At 31.6% G+C, this 16,918-nt stretch overlaps 1 non-coding gene across 1 annotated transcript; it reads left to right on the top strand.

Moving 5' to 3' along the window:
• Nucleotides 1-6,724: 6,724 nt before the first annotated feature.
• Nucleotides 6,725-6,808, top strand: TRNAL-CAA (transfer RNA leucine (anticodon CAA)). The gene has a single exon. It is a non-coding gene; the product is annotated as a tRNA-Leu (tRNA).
• The last annotated feature ends 10,110 nt before the right edge of the window (nucleotides 6,809-16,918 follow it).

Here is a 16,918-nt window from a genome sequence, read left to right as displayed (position 1 = left end):
TCGAAATCTCTTACGCAAGAAAGCCATGCTCGAAAAGATTCTTGATTGAGGAACGTGGAAGAGTTCATGCGTTGAATGTCTAGAGCATTTGTATTTGTTGAAACGCAATCCCCTTTCTCTTTATGACACTTTTTTTTTACTATCATTGATTAACTTTCTTTGTTTGCTACATTTGAAATGAATAAATGTGAGGTATCCTTTTGTCCCTACCTGACCATTTTCATGCATCTCATTATGTGGTTCATTTACATGATAAATAGTGAAATGACATACTCTAAACAAAAGAAGTGCTAAGCATTACCCGGACAAGAATTTGATAAGTACAAGAGCCTCAAAGCAAAGACAAAGTTCAACCAGGGGCAAAAGAGCGATATCTGAGAAACACAGATTAGTCGTGAAGCTAGAGGATGGGTACAGGGCCTGAAGAGAAAGTCAAGAGTCAAAGCAATGAACACAGATCATCAAAAATCATGACGGAAAGGGACATATGACAAGCAAGCCCAAGGCACATAGCATGATTATGTAGGTATAAAGGCATTTAAGGCAAACATGTACATTTCATGATAACATCATGCATGACATATACATGTATTTCAACAGAACAAGAGATTTCGATGATAGCTGTACTGAATCAAAGGAAAGGACACCTAAGTTCCACCAGATGACATCTTTTGGTATTTTGATGTTTTTATTTCTATCTTTCAAAAAAATCAACTCATATTGCAAGAGGTGAGTTGGGCCTCAGGTCACACGCTGAGGTATTTTCAATTTCTGTTTTTTTTCAATTTATGCTTTTCAAAAATCAACTCATATTGTGAAAGGTGAGCTGAGCCTCGAGGCATGCCGAGGTATTTTTAATTTCTGTTTTTCAATTTCTGCTTTTAATTTCTGTTTTTCAAAAATCAACTCATATTGCGAGAGGTGAGTTGAGCCTCGAGGCACGTTGAGGTATTTTCAATTCTGCTTTTCAATTTTGCCTTACAAATTCGCTTTTCAAATCAACTCATATTGCGAGAGGTGAGTTGAGCCTCGAGACACTGTTGAGGTATTTTCAATTTCGTTTTTTAATTTATGTTTCTAAAAAATCAACTCATATTGCGAGAAGTGAGTTGAGCCTCGGGACACGTTGAGGTAATTTCAATTTTGTTTGTCAAAACTCAACTCATATTGCAAGAGGTGAGTTGAGCCTCAAGACACGTTGAGGTATTTTCAATTTCGCTTTTCAAAAAATCAACTCATATTGCGATAGGTGAGTTGAGCCTCAGGACACGCAGAGGTAATTTCAATTTTTGTTTGTAAAAAATCAACTCATATTGCGAGAGGTGAGCCTCAAGACACGTTGAGGTATTTTCAATTTCTGTCTTTAAAAAAAATCAGCTCATATTGCGAGAGGTGAGTTGAACCTCAAGACACGTTGAGGTATTTTCAATTTCTGTTTTTCAAAAAAATCAACTCATATTACGATAGGTGAGTTGAACCTCAAGACACGTTGAGGTAATTTCAATTTTTGTCTTTCAAAAAAAAAAACAGCTCATATTGCGAGAGGTGAGTTGAACCACAAGACGCCGAGGTGTTTTCCATTTCATTCTTCAATTTCGTGTTTCAAAAAATCAGCTCATATTGCAGTGGTGAGTTGAGCCTTGACTCACACGCCGAGGTATTTTCAAATTCATTTTTCAAATTTTGTTTTTCCAAAAATCAACTCATATTGCGAGAGGTGAGTTCACCTCGTGACACGTTGAGATATTTTCAATTTCTTTTTTTCAATTTATGTTTGTCAAAAAAATCAACTTATATTGCGAGAGGTGAGTTGAGCCTCAGATCACACGCCGAGGTATTTTCAATTGATTTTTATTTTTATTTTTTTTCAATTTATGCTTTGCAAAAATCAACTCATATTACGAGAGGTGAGTTGAGCCTCGGGTCACATATCGAGATATTTTCAAAATCTGTTTTACAAATTTTGTTTTAAAAATCAACTCATATTGCGAGAAGTGAGTTGAGCCTTGGCTCACGTGCTGAGCTATTTTCAATTTTTGTTTTTAATGTTTAGTTTTAAAGAGTCAATTCATATTGCGAGAAATGAGTTAAGCTCAGGATCACATGCCGAGTAAAGAATAAAGACTGGAATTAATCGAAGACATGATTTTATATCCACGAAGTTACGGTGAAGCTAATTGAAGTTGCGATGGAGCTGATTGATGATATCGATCTTGCCTTTCTAAAAGTTGCGTAAGAAGAAGACCACAAATTTTATCGACTAAAGCGATGGAAGAGCGATTGAAGTAGATCTTATCTTTTGAAGTCACCTTGGAGTAAATCAAGCTACAAGGCATATACCAGAAGATGCAGTGGATTTGATCAAGACAATAAGATACAGTGGTTTGGAAAGAGACTACCTGGATGAGAAGAGTACCAAAGAAGTCCATACTTAGTAAGACCGGGCAAAATTGGCCTTTCTTTGTGTCTTTGCTTTATTCCCGTTACACGATAATAAGCAAAGAGGAGCAACTGTTGTAGGCCAATTTTAACCCATTTACACCAAAACCCAATTTAACCTTACCTAACCCACCAAAATTAAACCCAAAACCCAAAATCTTAACTACCCAAAGCCTAATTTACATCAAAACCCCAATGGCCCAAACCCTAAGCCCAAATCAAAATAAAAAACCCTAGACCACAACCTAAACTTTTCTCAACTAAATCCTAGCCTTTGCTACCTCCAACTCCACTAGCCACACTTGCTCCACCACTAACTCCACTAACCACACTTGCTCCACCACTAACTCCACTAACCACACTTGCTCCACCACCAACTCCACTAGCCACACTTGCTCCACTACCTACTCCACTAGCCACACTTGCTCTACCACCTACTCCATTAGCCACACTTGCTCCACCACCACTTGTACCTACAAATGAAGACATAAACAATAAAAAATATTTGGTAAATGGCTATATAAGCCTTCTCATATTTTGTATTTAAGAGAGGAAGAAGTTTTGGGGGAGAAAGTTATTGTAAAGGATTTTTGAGAGGTTTTTTGAGAGTAATCAAGGAGAAGAGTTATTGTAAAGGCTAGTTTTTGTAGAGGCTAGTTTTTTTTTTGGAGATTAATCAAATATCAAAGCAAAAGAGGTTTCTTGGTCTATTCTCGTTTTAAGTTCTTTGTTTGCTTATTGTTTTCCTTTCAGTTTTATTTGGTTTCTTTTATACGAAAGTAAAATAAAAGGAGGAAGCTTTCCCATTTTTACCGAAAAGTTTTTTTGAGGTCATTTTTCATGTGTACGGTGGCACCGACGATAGCTTTGCCATGTCCTGATCGACGAGTGGCGACCTTGTGGTAGAAATCACCCACTCTCTCCTCTTTTTTTGGTTATTATTATATTTCTTAATATTATATTATATATATATTCTTTTAATATATTAGATATATTCTAAATTCTATATTACGTATATATATTATACTATTTTATGTATATATCTTTAATACTATATTATTTATATATATATATTTTTCTACATGTTATCTTATGTATATATTTTAATTATATTATGTATGTTTTTTACACTATATTATGTACATATTTTTTATATCTATTTTATACATATGTATATATTATATATATCTTAACATTACTAGTTATATTTTCACTATTTTATGTATATACTTCAAACACTATATATAGTATATTTCTAACACTATTACTATTTATAAATATATATATATATATATATATATTACGTACATACTCTTAATATCTTTATTATGTATATATTCGTTGTTTTTATTTCACATTGGATACTATTATTACGTTTAATATATCGCATGCATTGTTATTGTTTTAATATTGTTGTCATATTTATTATTTGTTTCAATGTATTTCCAACTCATTTATTTTTGTCTCCGTCTATTTTATATCATTCTGTTGTTCATTACTTTAAATATTTCTATTCATGTTTTTGCTAATTTCAATAAATAAGGCAATATTTCGCATTTTGGAACATCGAAGAATTGTGCCCTAACTTACGGGGTTTCGGTTCTCTTGTTGGTTCTAAATAGCTAAATATCCTTTTGAGTTTTGAAATGCATGATTTCAATTTAAATTAAAAGACGACCTTGTGCTCGGAATTCATGGTATTGTGTCCTAACTTAAGGGATGTGATACTCGATATCTCGAGATAAGGAAATCTTTAAACAAATCGATTTAAGCTAATTCAAGAATTTTAAAATCAGTATTAATAGAAAAGATCGTATTTCAAGTCCCTTCCCGATTTTTAATTTTCGACATTAAGACACTAACTAATCAATTCGGTACCAATTTTTTGGGCGTGTTGAGGGTGCTAATCCTTCCTCGCACGTAACCGACTCCCGAACTCATTCTCTCAAGTTTCGTAGACCAAAGGCCCTGTTTTAGTAAACTAAAATTGATTTATTAAAACAAAGGTGATCCGATCACACCTGATAAAAGATTGGTGGAGACTCTCGTTTTAATTTTCACTTTCAAACAAAGTCGATCCCCGTTTTCAAAAGAATGGTTTCGACAGGCCACAATGGAACTACTATTTTCTTGTTGTTTTAATGCTATTTTCTTATTGTTTTCTTCCTATTTTGTTACCATTTCACTATTATGTTACTAATATTTTGTTGTTATTGTTTGGATATTGTATAATACTTGTTTTATTGTTAATTTTATTATTATTTTAGAGGCATTTGTTTGCTCAATTGCATCTATCTTAGTGTTATTTAAGTATACTTATTTTTAAAATTTATTTTCAATTTTTCAAGAAATATTTATTTTAATATTTTTAGCATTTTTATCCGGAGCCGTATTTAGGCAAAATTTTAGGCACTTTTTGGACTAGGCCTAACAAAACGGGCCTAAATTTTTATTGGATCCAACTTGACCCAACCCATGAACACTTCTAATGCCACCAAATCGAGTATATATATATATATATATATATATATATATATATATATATATTCATTTATACCAATATGAATCAATTCTAATGATAAATTACTCTTCAAATTTTTTTTCATAAATTAAAATTTTTTATTGGACAAAATAATATAAAATTATTATTTTTAATTCAAATCAAATAAATTTAAATATAATAAATTATTTTATTTTCTTTCTAATTGCTATATCTTTAATGCTATAATTATATCATAACATCTGAATTATATTTAAAATTTATTATTTTTAAATTATATTTGTATTGTATTATATAGTCTATAAAGATAAATGAATTTTAACAAAAAATTGTTGAATATATTTTAGATATAACTATTACATTAAAATATTTTTTATAGATAAATCTAACAAATGAAATAATTATATAGTAAAATAGGATAATTCTTAAATTATTTAGGAAAGTAGGTGTATTTTTTTTCGAAAATGATCTCTCCATATCGATAACGAGTTTATTATACATGTGATATATATCAAACTTAAAAAAATAATTAACTGTGAATCTAGGCAAGGTTAGTTAAAAAATATTTAAGAAAAGAATACAAGTTCTCTGCTCTTAACATTTAAGAGAGTATTTTTTTCTTTTTAATTTTAGATTCTAAATTGGTCGTTAAATTTTAAAGTTTTTTAATTGAGTCCTCAAAACGCTTGTATAGTCTCAACCATGTCCTTTTGTCACAAGACTAGAACTTTAGTCTCACAATCCGTGTGGCCTTAGGAAGATTCTTCACTTCAAAAACACCTAAGTTAGCCTAACTCCCAATAATTGAGGATTCAACTAGAATTCCTCCAAGGCAACAACACAAAACGGAAGAACTCAAAGATGAACAAAGATGGACAAACTTTGAAATATAAGAATAAAACCACAGAAAAGCTAAGAACACAAGAGAGAAAGTTTTGAGTGAATGCTCTCAAAAATTCTATTACTCAATGAAGTGATTTACAATGAGGGGGAGAGTCCTCTATTTATAATTGAGCCTCCCCAAAATCAATAGTACAGACTAAAGTACATCAAAGGCTAAGATTAAAGCTTATGGACAACTCAATTCTGACGTGTTAAACAATATACAATGCTATTAACATTTAAGAGAGTATTTTTTCTTTTTTCTTTTTAATTCAAGTTAAGTACACACATATTTGCAATTTAATTAACATATTTTAAATATGTTTCACGTTAGATTTGAGTTAAAATTTAACACTTAAACTAATGGCGAGGTTGATAGAAAAATCTAATCAATACAATATTGATATTTTGATGATTCACTTTAAATATTTTAAAATTTTAAATCAATTTAAAATTTCAACAATAATTTAAAGATAATAAAAATCCTTTCATACATAAATTGACATGTAGATGCCTTGGAGATGAATATGCTACAAATCAAAGCACATATGGTAATGTTTTATTAGTGTTGTTTTCAAGTATTTAATTTAAGTAAATATATGCTTAGTCAGATTGATCCTCTCAATATTTACATATTTTATTAATTTAGTCTTCATTATAAAAAAGAAAATCAACAATTTAAACCTCAACATTTAGATATTTAAATATTTATTAGATTGTGATTAACCCAAAACCAGCACTTCTCTCCACCATATCTCATCTCCGATGATAACCATTATCAAGAGTATCCAACTACAAATCTAGTTTATTTGCGAGGAATTGTTAGCTTCCGCGCTCAAATTAGCATACATAGCTGTCAGAGAAAATATTAGAATAAATAATATAATACGCTATTAATAAATAGTCAAGATGGTCGAGTGGTCTAAGGCGCCAGACTCAAGTTCTGGTCTTCATGAGAGGGCGTGGGTTCAAATCCCACTTCTGACAACATTTTTTCTAATTTTTCCTTCTAACGGGCCTGTCTTCCCAACTTTTCTTCTAATAACGGGCCTTACCATAGGGTATTAAGAAATTGAGTAAATTACACTAGTCACTGAACTATGGGTATATTTTTTTTTTCTAGTCACATAACTAAAAAAGGTTACAATTTAGTCACTAAAGTTTTCAAATTTGTTTAAGCCAAGTGGCACTTTTTAATTGGTATAATAACAATTTTAGTCCTCAACTTTTACATTCTCTATCAATTTGACCTGATTCTATACAAAAATTAGGTTAAAATGTGCATGTAGTCCCTATACTTTTCAAATATAAATAAAAATAAAGTCAAATGTAATAATTTTTTGAATAAAATTTTGGGTAAACTACAAAAATAGTCACTTTTTTTTACCTCTGGTTATATTTTAGTCACTTATGTTTGAAATGTTACGTTTTAGTCACTTATGTTATTATTTTATTACGAAGTGATCACTCTTTCATTAAGTTCCATTATCTCCCTAACGGTAATCCTACATGGCAGTCCAACTAGATTTTAAGTGCCAACTTAGATTTCCTAATGGGATGAGAATAGATTTTTAATTAAATAAATTTAATTAATTAAAAATTTTAAACCTTAAATCTTAGTTAAAAAACCATTCATATCCCCCTTTTTTTTAGTTTTCTTTTCCAAATGACTAAGAAAGTTATTATAGTCAGAATTTTTTAATTCACATACAAAAATAAAAGAGGATTCAATGGAGAGTCTAGGTATGTCTTCTTCACTGAAAAATTTATGTTCTAAGACTTAAAATCAAGTGGTTGTCAACAAATAAGAAGATGGTAATTATTTTTGTTCCTAATCATTGTATTTTCCAATTCTTCACGTTTTTGAATAATTGGTTTCTCAATCTGATTTTTTCTGATTTAAATCGCCTTGTTTGTTCATAATCTCTTCATGGGTATCCCTTTTCTACTACTTAATACGCTTCTTTTAATTGTTAATATTGATTATTTTAAGTTGAAATTTTTTGGGAACTCATATTTTTCCTAATAATCATACAGTTAACCCTGTAAATGAATATCCATATCCTTAATAAAATTCAAAAAGTATACTCAGGCGAAACTCAAGGCTGGCAATGGATCCTATCATTCAAGCTAAACATCTCAGCATGATCTGATTTGCAAGGCCCCATTATACTATCTGCTGTTATATCCAAATAACAAGATTTATGTCCGGTATATTTTTATTTTTTCAGCCTTCAAGCAAAGTCATCAGAATACCATCTGAAATTTCTTGAAATTAGAGATATATCGATAACTAATACCATAGCTTAACTTCATTGTGACAACTTACAACCAATGATTGCCAATAGTATACCTGATTATCCATGCAGGCTCAGAGGCAATGTTTGCTAAACTTGGTCACTTCTCTTATGCTGCAATTCAGGTAACTCAACACTAATACCTTGTAAATTTTGATTTGATGGTTACTGAATTAAATTTGTGTTCAAAGTTGGCTACTAAATTGAAATTTAACCTTTTTCTTGCTGCAGACTGCTTTCACCTTTCTGGTTTATCCAGCTCCTATATTGGCATATATGGGTGAAACTGCTTATCTGTCCCAACATCATCATACGAGCTACCACATCAGCAAAGACAGGAGATGCCAATGCATGTTCTTATAAAGATAACGGCTCAGGTATTTGAATACCCATTTCCTGACTTTATAATTTGATCAAATTTTGCTAATTGGGTTTTTTAATATATATATATATATTTTTGTATGTAGAAATCGGCTGATCTAGAGGGTGACTACCCATTTATAAAAGCTGATGCAGCATGTCCTTATGGTTTAGCCTGTAGATTTGCAGGCATGCATAAGGATAATGCTCCCGCTGCTACTTCTAATTTATTGAAGAAAAGCTCTGAAGTTAATGGAATAATGCGCTTGTGGAAAAACAAAAATGTTCAGAAGCTTTTGTGGAAAAACAAAATGCGCTTCACTAAAGCGGATGTTGTAGTTAAATCTCTTGGACTAGCGGTACAATGAAATAATTCTTTTATTGGTCCTTATTTCTTGCATTTCTATTTATTCCATATTGTTGTATCATCATTATGGTTTACTGTTAGTAACTTGTTATCAATGCGATAATTCAGTGCCTAACCGGAAAGTAAAGAAGTTGGTAGATAAGGAGGAAGATGAAGTTGGTTTAGATGGTTCTCATGCTACCGATGAAACTAATTGCAAAAAGGTGGTTGATGATTCAGTTGACTATTCTGAGTGTCCTTAAACATTTCGAGCAACAGTTAATGCTGAGGAGGCATGTGAAACTGATGAGTTGAGACCCTTGAAGAAGGCCAAGTTAGTGGTTGATGAAAAATGCTTTGATGAAGGGGAAGGTGATAGACTTCTTGTGGATTTTTTATTCTTTTCATTTCTTGTTGGAATGGCTTAGCTATGCATGTAGGTATACTCTTGTTGGTCTTTTAGATGTCATCCCCCAACGTCTGAATTGGCGACCTCTCTCATACTATGGACGAGATGATCTTGAGACGCTAATAGCCTCTGATTCTACAGCTGACTGGGAATGCAATTGCTTCTTACTATATGTCTAACCGTGATAACGATAGTAGTGATCCTCTTATTAGTTTCGTCTTCATTCGGCAGATCCATATATCTGAAATGCTGCTTGGCAAGGTTCCAGATGGTTTCACATTCACACCAAAGCACAAATCCAATGCTTATGATCGTGCAGAAAATGGCTAATTTTGTGCCATTTATTTAATATTACATCATTTTTATGAATGCAAGTCTTTTGGTTTGCAGATTATGTTTTTCATTCCCTAGGTTTATTTAATTGCAGAAACCATATTGAATTGATATCACTATCTTTCAATTTTGTAGTTAAGTTAGCGGTATCTAATACTAGCTCGTTTTGCTATCTAGCTTCTATTATTCAAGGGAGTATGCTCATCTTGCTCCAAGTTTAGTACCAGTTAACCACGATAACTATTAAATAATGTAATTGTACAAGATACTATAGATTACATTTTCATTTGAATGGTTAAAATATAGTTAAGGGATGCTTTGTGCCACTTGTGATTGAAAATTGTAGTTTTAAGATTAACAAGTTTTATCATGAAAAACTATTCAGCTTCCACGCCAGAATCTGGAACTGCAATCATGACATCACAGTCAACGGGAGCTTCGATAGCAAGTATTTCCCCAAAAGCATGCCTTAATTCATAAACAGACCTTCCAAAAACAACAGAATTAGGCAAAGCAAAATTATATGCTCAAAAATGCTGTTTTGGTTCAGGGTGGGGCATCAAGCAAACTGATTGAACCCCATCTTTTTTCTCCACCACCAACACTTCACCAGGATATACCTCTCTCTCATATGTTGCCTCGATCAAATCAAGAGCACATGTTTTAGAGGAAAAAACCACAGCGCCATTACTCATCATTCCTATTACCAAAGGCCTAAATCGATAGAGGTCGCACACTGTAACAAGCTTATCCTCTATCAAAAACACCATCGAATAAGCTCCTTCAAGCTTCTCACAAGCTTCAACAATCCTCAAAAAGAAAGGCCTAGCTTTTGAAATAGTAATCAAATGAAGTATAACCTTAGTATCAGAACTAGTATTGAAAATTGAACTATTGTCTTCAAGCATAGCTCTCAAAGCTCGATAGTTTACCAAGTTTTCATTGTGTGCAACCCCAATAGACCCAAACCTGTACCCAACAACAAAAGGCTGCACATTTTTTAACATAGAAGAACCAACAGTTGAATATCTAACATGTCCAATAGCCATTTCTCAAGTAATTGTTCAATAGTTTAACATTTCAAAAAAAAAATGTTTTAAGCCCTTAATTAAGACAAAATGTATATTCTAACTATTGTTAACATGATTCAACAACCCTTCCAAAAAGATATATTCTTTGTTCACAAAACAGATTTCCTTTTGAAAGGTAATTTGGCCCTAAAATTTGTTGTCAGGTTTGAGCTTTGTTGGGTTAAGGGTGGTTGGCTTGATGTGTTATCCATTGAAGTGGCTTGGTTCAAAATTTGCAAGCTCGATGATTGGCTTGCCATTTGGTTAGCCCCTACAATCCCTTTAAAAGTCCTTGTATTATGGCCTGGTTTTCCACATTTGGTGTAGCTAGCTTGTTGTCTTGTTTTGCTTAATTTTGGTCCACTCTTTCTTACTTCATCTACTTCCTTCATCCTTGTTTGTTTGGGTCTTCCTGTGGGCCTTCTAATTATGGGAGGAAGAATGGGTTCCATGTCCCTCACATGTTCCCATTGCATAGGACTTATACACAAAAATTTGAAGATGTCAAACACATTTTATAAATAAATAATATTTCATAAAGGATTAGGGTTTTAGGGCTATTACCTTTTACAGGGTTAATCAAGTAGCTGTAAATATTCAACTTGGTAGTGACAGTGTAACATGTATTTACATAAGTTTCAAGGCTCACAGCAAGTACTTGCATGCAAGAAACAGTATGCTTACATGGGATTCCTGACAAGTCCCATTTTCTGCATGAACAGGAGGATTTGAAGAGGTCAACTACATGCTTGTTGCCAAATCTACAGTCTACCTCATACTTCTTATTTCCAGCATATACCGGCCATATACTATAAATAAAGTAACATTTTAAAGTTAAAAACTTTTCCATCCAAGCAATAGAATTCAAGCTAAGAAAAAAAGAGTTAGCAAAACTTACTTATTGGACTGACTAACTATTTCAGACAACTTCTTCTGTATCCTTGGACATAAAGGTCCAGGATACTTCTCAGCAACCTCTCTCATAAAAACTAACCTAGTCATGACTTTTCTTCTAATTATTTCCAACATCGTTAGGATGAGTTTATCTCTAGCTTCTAAAATGATCTACAAGGAGAGCAAGTCCTTAAATAACTCCAACAACAATTATACAACATGAAGTGATAAATAGTCATATTTAAAAAAATAAATTTTAACCTTGTTGAAATATTCGCTGTTGTTGTTCAGTAGTAGATCAGATTGGCATCTAATTGAGAAGTGGGCTCTTGACCAAGTTCTTGGATCCTTGTCATGCAGCCAAGCCTCATCAGATTCTGATAGTGACCTTATTTCAGACATTGCTTCTTCAAATTGTCTTGGAAAAGTTGCTTTAGCAACTTTCTAGTTAGTAAGACGCATAACTTGGCCTTTAAATCTTTCCATGTTTTTAAAATTGTTGTAAAGATGTCTGGCACAATTTCTTGATTCAGCATTAGGGAATAACAAAAAAATCGCTTCTATTAAACCCTGTAAAACAATTAAAAGAACATGATCAACAATCGTTTTTATATAAGCAATTTAGCGTATACTATGACTTTATAGTACCTTTTGTTTGTCAGACATGAAGCATATATTGTAGGAGTTGTCGATCTCCAAATCCCTCTGTAACAACTCAAGGAACCAAAACCATGATTGTTTGTTTTCACTATTAACTACAGCAAAAGCCACTGGATATATACAATTATTGGCATCAACCCCAACAGCAGCAACCAAATTTCCACCATAATATCCCTTCAGCCAACAGCCATCTAACCCTATAATTCTCCTACAACCAGTTAACCAACCTGATTTGCATGCTTCAAGGCATATATAAAGCCTCTGAAATAGCCTACAGTCTAATTTACATATGGTTGTTGTACCAGGGTTGCTTTTCCTTAACTCAAGTAGATAATCATATATATTGGCATATTGGACTTTGTGATTCCCTTGAACTAGTTCCAAAGCCCCAATCTTAGCTCTCATACATTTAGTCTAAGACACTATTGTTCCAAAATCCACCCTAATATCATTTTGTAAGGATGTTAAGGAATAATTGGGATCAACTTGAAATTTTTGTAAATAATGTCTAGCCATCCACTTTGAAGTAATATTCTTATTTTTCATTACCTTGCCACACTTATGGTGGTTGACTAAGGTCTTAATTTGCCAACTCCCATCCATTGGATCCTTGGGATTTAATTTGGATGCCCATAATGTCCATGGACAACTAGGTACACAGACTGCTTTCACCCTAAGCTTGTCATTCCTAGTTAGTTTGGTTACTACCCTATTTATCCTCCCATACTGTTTAATTGCATCTTTTAAAATGTCTCTCCTAGAGAAAACCAAACCCTTTATCAATATAGGGTTCCTCATATCAGTTTGAGGATTGAATAGAGGGTTCTTTTTATTCCCATATTTATCATAATCAACGTCATTATTCAAATCATCATCATCATTACTATCAAAATCATCTTCTAAACCCTAAAAACTTGAACCCAGTAAGTGGTCTAACTCCTTCTGTATCATTTCACCTACTAGTTCAACCTCTGGTTCATCTACCCTATCACCATCAGACTCAAAAGAATCAGAATAGGAAGTACCTGACTCATAATCTTTATATGAACTATCATCTGAGTCAGACGCTTCTCCTCAAAAATCTCCACCTAAAGTATTTTGTTCAACTTCAAACCCTAAGCCAAAAAAGGAAAATAAAACATTATATTAGTATAAACAAATTGCACAACAATTCAAACCTGAAAAAACATTATATCAACTTCAGTTCAATTTCAAACAACATTACTAATGAATTTATGAACATTTTAGGACATTCGTACAACAGTCGATATTTGCATTTGGACAGCATTAAAATACATAATCTAGAACATGAAAACAATAATCATTATTCACATTTTGACACCTGAGTTAAAATGAAAAGCTGAACATATACATTTGCATCAAACTACACCTGAGTTAAAATTAAAGTCCATGTTTTGGGAGACAGCAACATAATTACTTTCTGTCTCTTCAAGAAAGTTAAACATAACACATTTAAAAGAAAAATGAAAACACCATATTCAGATATAAAAAAAAGTACTAAACTATTTTTGAATAACTACATTATAAAATTTTTTAACCTTTCTCCTTTTTTTGAGAGAGAAATTTAAACCTTAATTTACTTGTATTGAAAATAATATAAAGTTGAATGGAACATGCTAAACACAGAGACATGGAAATAATGACATTAGGTATAATATAAATGATACAAACTTCAACAGTAAAGATTTTAGGTTAAACTTAGGAGCAAATTCATCCCTCTGTTATAAAAGCGAGCAATTTAGTCTTACATTTAATTTCAAAGCAAATAGGTAAAACTGTAAATGATAGTAAGATTGAAGTCCTTATCATGTTTTAAGTCAAATTTTTAGACATTCAACATTACAACATTTAAAATTTTACCTCTTTGCTTCAAAATTAAAAATTAAACGTAGAGAGGCTACACTATTCCTTTTTTTTTTTTTTTTGCAAAATCAGTGAAATACAAAAAGGATTGTTGCGAACAATTCAAACAAGTTCAAACACAGTTTTTTAAAAAACAAATAAAACAAAACAACCTAGCCAATACTACAAAGTAGCAAGAGCCATTGCAGCCCTCATTGCTTCAATCGATTTAGTGACTGTATCAGATTGAAATCCCAGGAGAAAAAATCAGTTCAAAATAATCTAATACTCATCTCTCCAAAATGATTAACACAAAGCAAAATCGATCCTTAACCCTATACTTGAAGAATTTATCCAAAAACTACAATTCTTTTCTTTCCACTGAAGCTATACTCGAAACCATTTTATCAGGGAATTTCATAATTCAAACCACGCCAATTTCCAATAACTCAAAGATACTAATTTGCTCATCAAAAATTCTAATGACTTTGCTTGAAGACTGAAAAATGAAAAGATACAGGACATAAATCAGATGTAACAGCAGATGTAACAACAGATAGTATAATGGGGCCTTGCAAATCAGATCATGCTGAGATGTTTAGCTTGAACGATAGGATCCATGGCCAGCCTTGAGTTTTGCGTGAGTATAATTTTTGAATTTTATTAAGGATATGGATATTCATTTACAGGATTAACTGTATGATTACTCGGAAAAATATGAGTTCCCACAAAATTTCAACTTAAAATAATCAATATTAACAACTAAAAGAAGCGTATTAAGTAGTAGAAAAGGGATACCCATAAAGAGATTATGACCAAACAAGGTGATTTAGATCAGAAAAAAATCAGATTGAGAAACCAATTATTCAAGAACGTGAAGAATTGGAAAATACAATGATTAGGAACAAAAACAATTACCATCTTCTTATATGTCGACAACCATTTGATTTTAAGTCTTAGAACATAAATTTGTCGGTGAAGAAGACATACTTGGACCCTCCATTGAATCCTCTTTTTTTTTTTTGTATGTGAATTAAAAAATTCTGACAATAATAACTTTCTTAGTCATCTGGAAAAGAAAACTAAACAAAAGGGGGAGATGAATGGTTTTTTAATTAAGATTTAGGGTTTAAATTTTTTAATTAATTAAATTTATTTAATTAAAAATCTATTCTCATCATCCAAGTTGGCACTTAAAATCTAGTTGGACTGCCACGTAAGATTACCATTAGGGAGATAACGGAACTTAACGGAAAGGTGATCACTTCGTAACAAAATAATAACATAAGTGACTAAAACGTAACATTTCAAACATACGTGACTAAAATGTAACCTGAGGCAAACAAAAGTGACTATTTTTGTAATTTACCCTAAAATTTAATATGTTGTTCATCCATTAATAAAGAAGCAACAGTAAGAAAAAAAGGAATAACCCCACTTTCAAACGCTTCTATCTATTATCACTTTTTTTTTTGGTTTGTTGTTAAAATAAATTATATACCTTGATCTTCAACACATTTATTTATCATTATTCTTTTTACTTTGATCTTCAAAAGAACTTGAAACATGAGAAGACTGAAGACAAGAGAAGCAGGTCATTCCAGAACTTGGGTTATGAACTCTCAACCAAGAACACTGAGACAAGCTGTAAGCCTATTGTTTTTTTTTTTTCTGTATTTTTGTGTCGATTGGGTCATTTTTCCAATTTGATCCAACCCCAAGGAGCCCAATCTTCCAAAAACCTGTCCAATTTGCAGTTACCGGTCCAATCCAACTTTCCACGGTTCAAATGATTTTTTTATATTGTTTGGACCGGTTTGTGATTTGACTAGCTGGTCCAATCCAATTTTCAAAACATTGCTAATATGTGTGGGAAACAAAATAACAAATCCCCCTCCTGAGAGGTAGATCATTAAATGTTTTTTTAAGTGTTTCTTAAAACTAAATTAATAATAATTTCAAGTCAAGTTTCATATCCCAATAGAACATTCAAAATTGATATTACTAAGGCTTATGAAATCGACTCTAGTGTCATTCTTTTAGTCTAAAAAAATACAAAACATACCACACTTTTTTTCAAACTCAATTCAAAATTTTAATTCATTTAAATTATTTCCAAAACCCAAATTATAAATTCAAATTATATTATGATTTTTTTATTTTCTTAAAACAAAAATTATATCAAGAAACATAAGAGGTAAAAAAGAGAACCAACAATTTTTCTTAATATTTTTATTTTTCTATGTTTATTTCAAGAATGGGTAATTGATATTTATGTGTAGACAATACAGAAAGAAAATTTGGAGGGCTAAAACAATTTTCCTCATTTTATCTTACTTTATCTATTTTTAAAACTTTTATCTATTTTAATTTTAATTTTAATTTTAGAATTTTCTAAACTTTTAAAATAATTTTTATTTTTATTATTATTTTATATATAATTAAAGTCAAATCGAAAGAAAGTATAAAATTATTATTATACTAATTAAAAGGTTTTAAAATATCCGGTGATAAAAAAATTAATTTTAAAAATTTAATGATCAAATTATAACTTCTTTTAATTAAGTGATAAATCTAGTTTACAAATATAAATGAAACCTAAATGATAAATGGCACATGAATTAGTGTTCAACAAAAAGTCTTAGGCATTGCCATTTAAATTGGCTTATATTGCTTGCCTCAAATCAACTGTAGTCATTAAAATATTGACACTGTATAGCATACCGTGACGCTACGTTCTCACCCGCAAAATTTCAAATATTTGTCAAACGACAATCTCCCAGTTATGTGCTATAAAATGTTGGACCTTCACCACCATTGTTTCAACACAAACAACTCCATCCTGTAATAAACTAGTCTGACAAC

This window comes from Gossypium arboreum, chromosome 12 (assembly GCF_025698485.1).
Source record: "Gossypium arboreum isolate Shixiya-1 chromosome 12, ASM2569848v2, whole genome shotgun sequence".
NCBI lineage: Eukaryota > Viridiplantae > Streptophyta > Magnoliopsida > Malvales > Malvaceae > Gossypium > Gossypium arboreum.
This window is presented reverse-complemented; position numbering and strand designations above follow the sequence as displayed.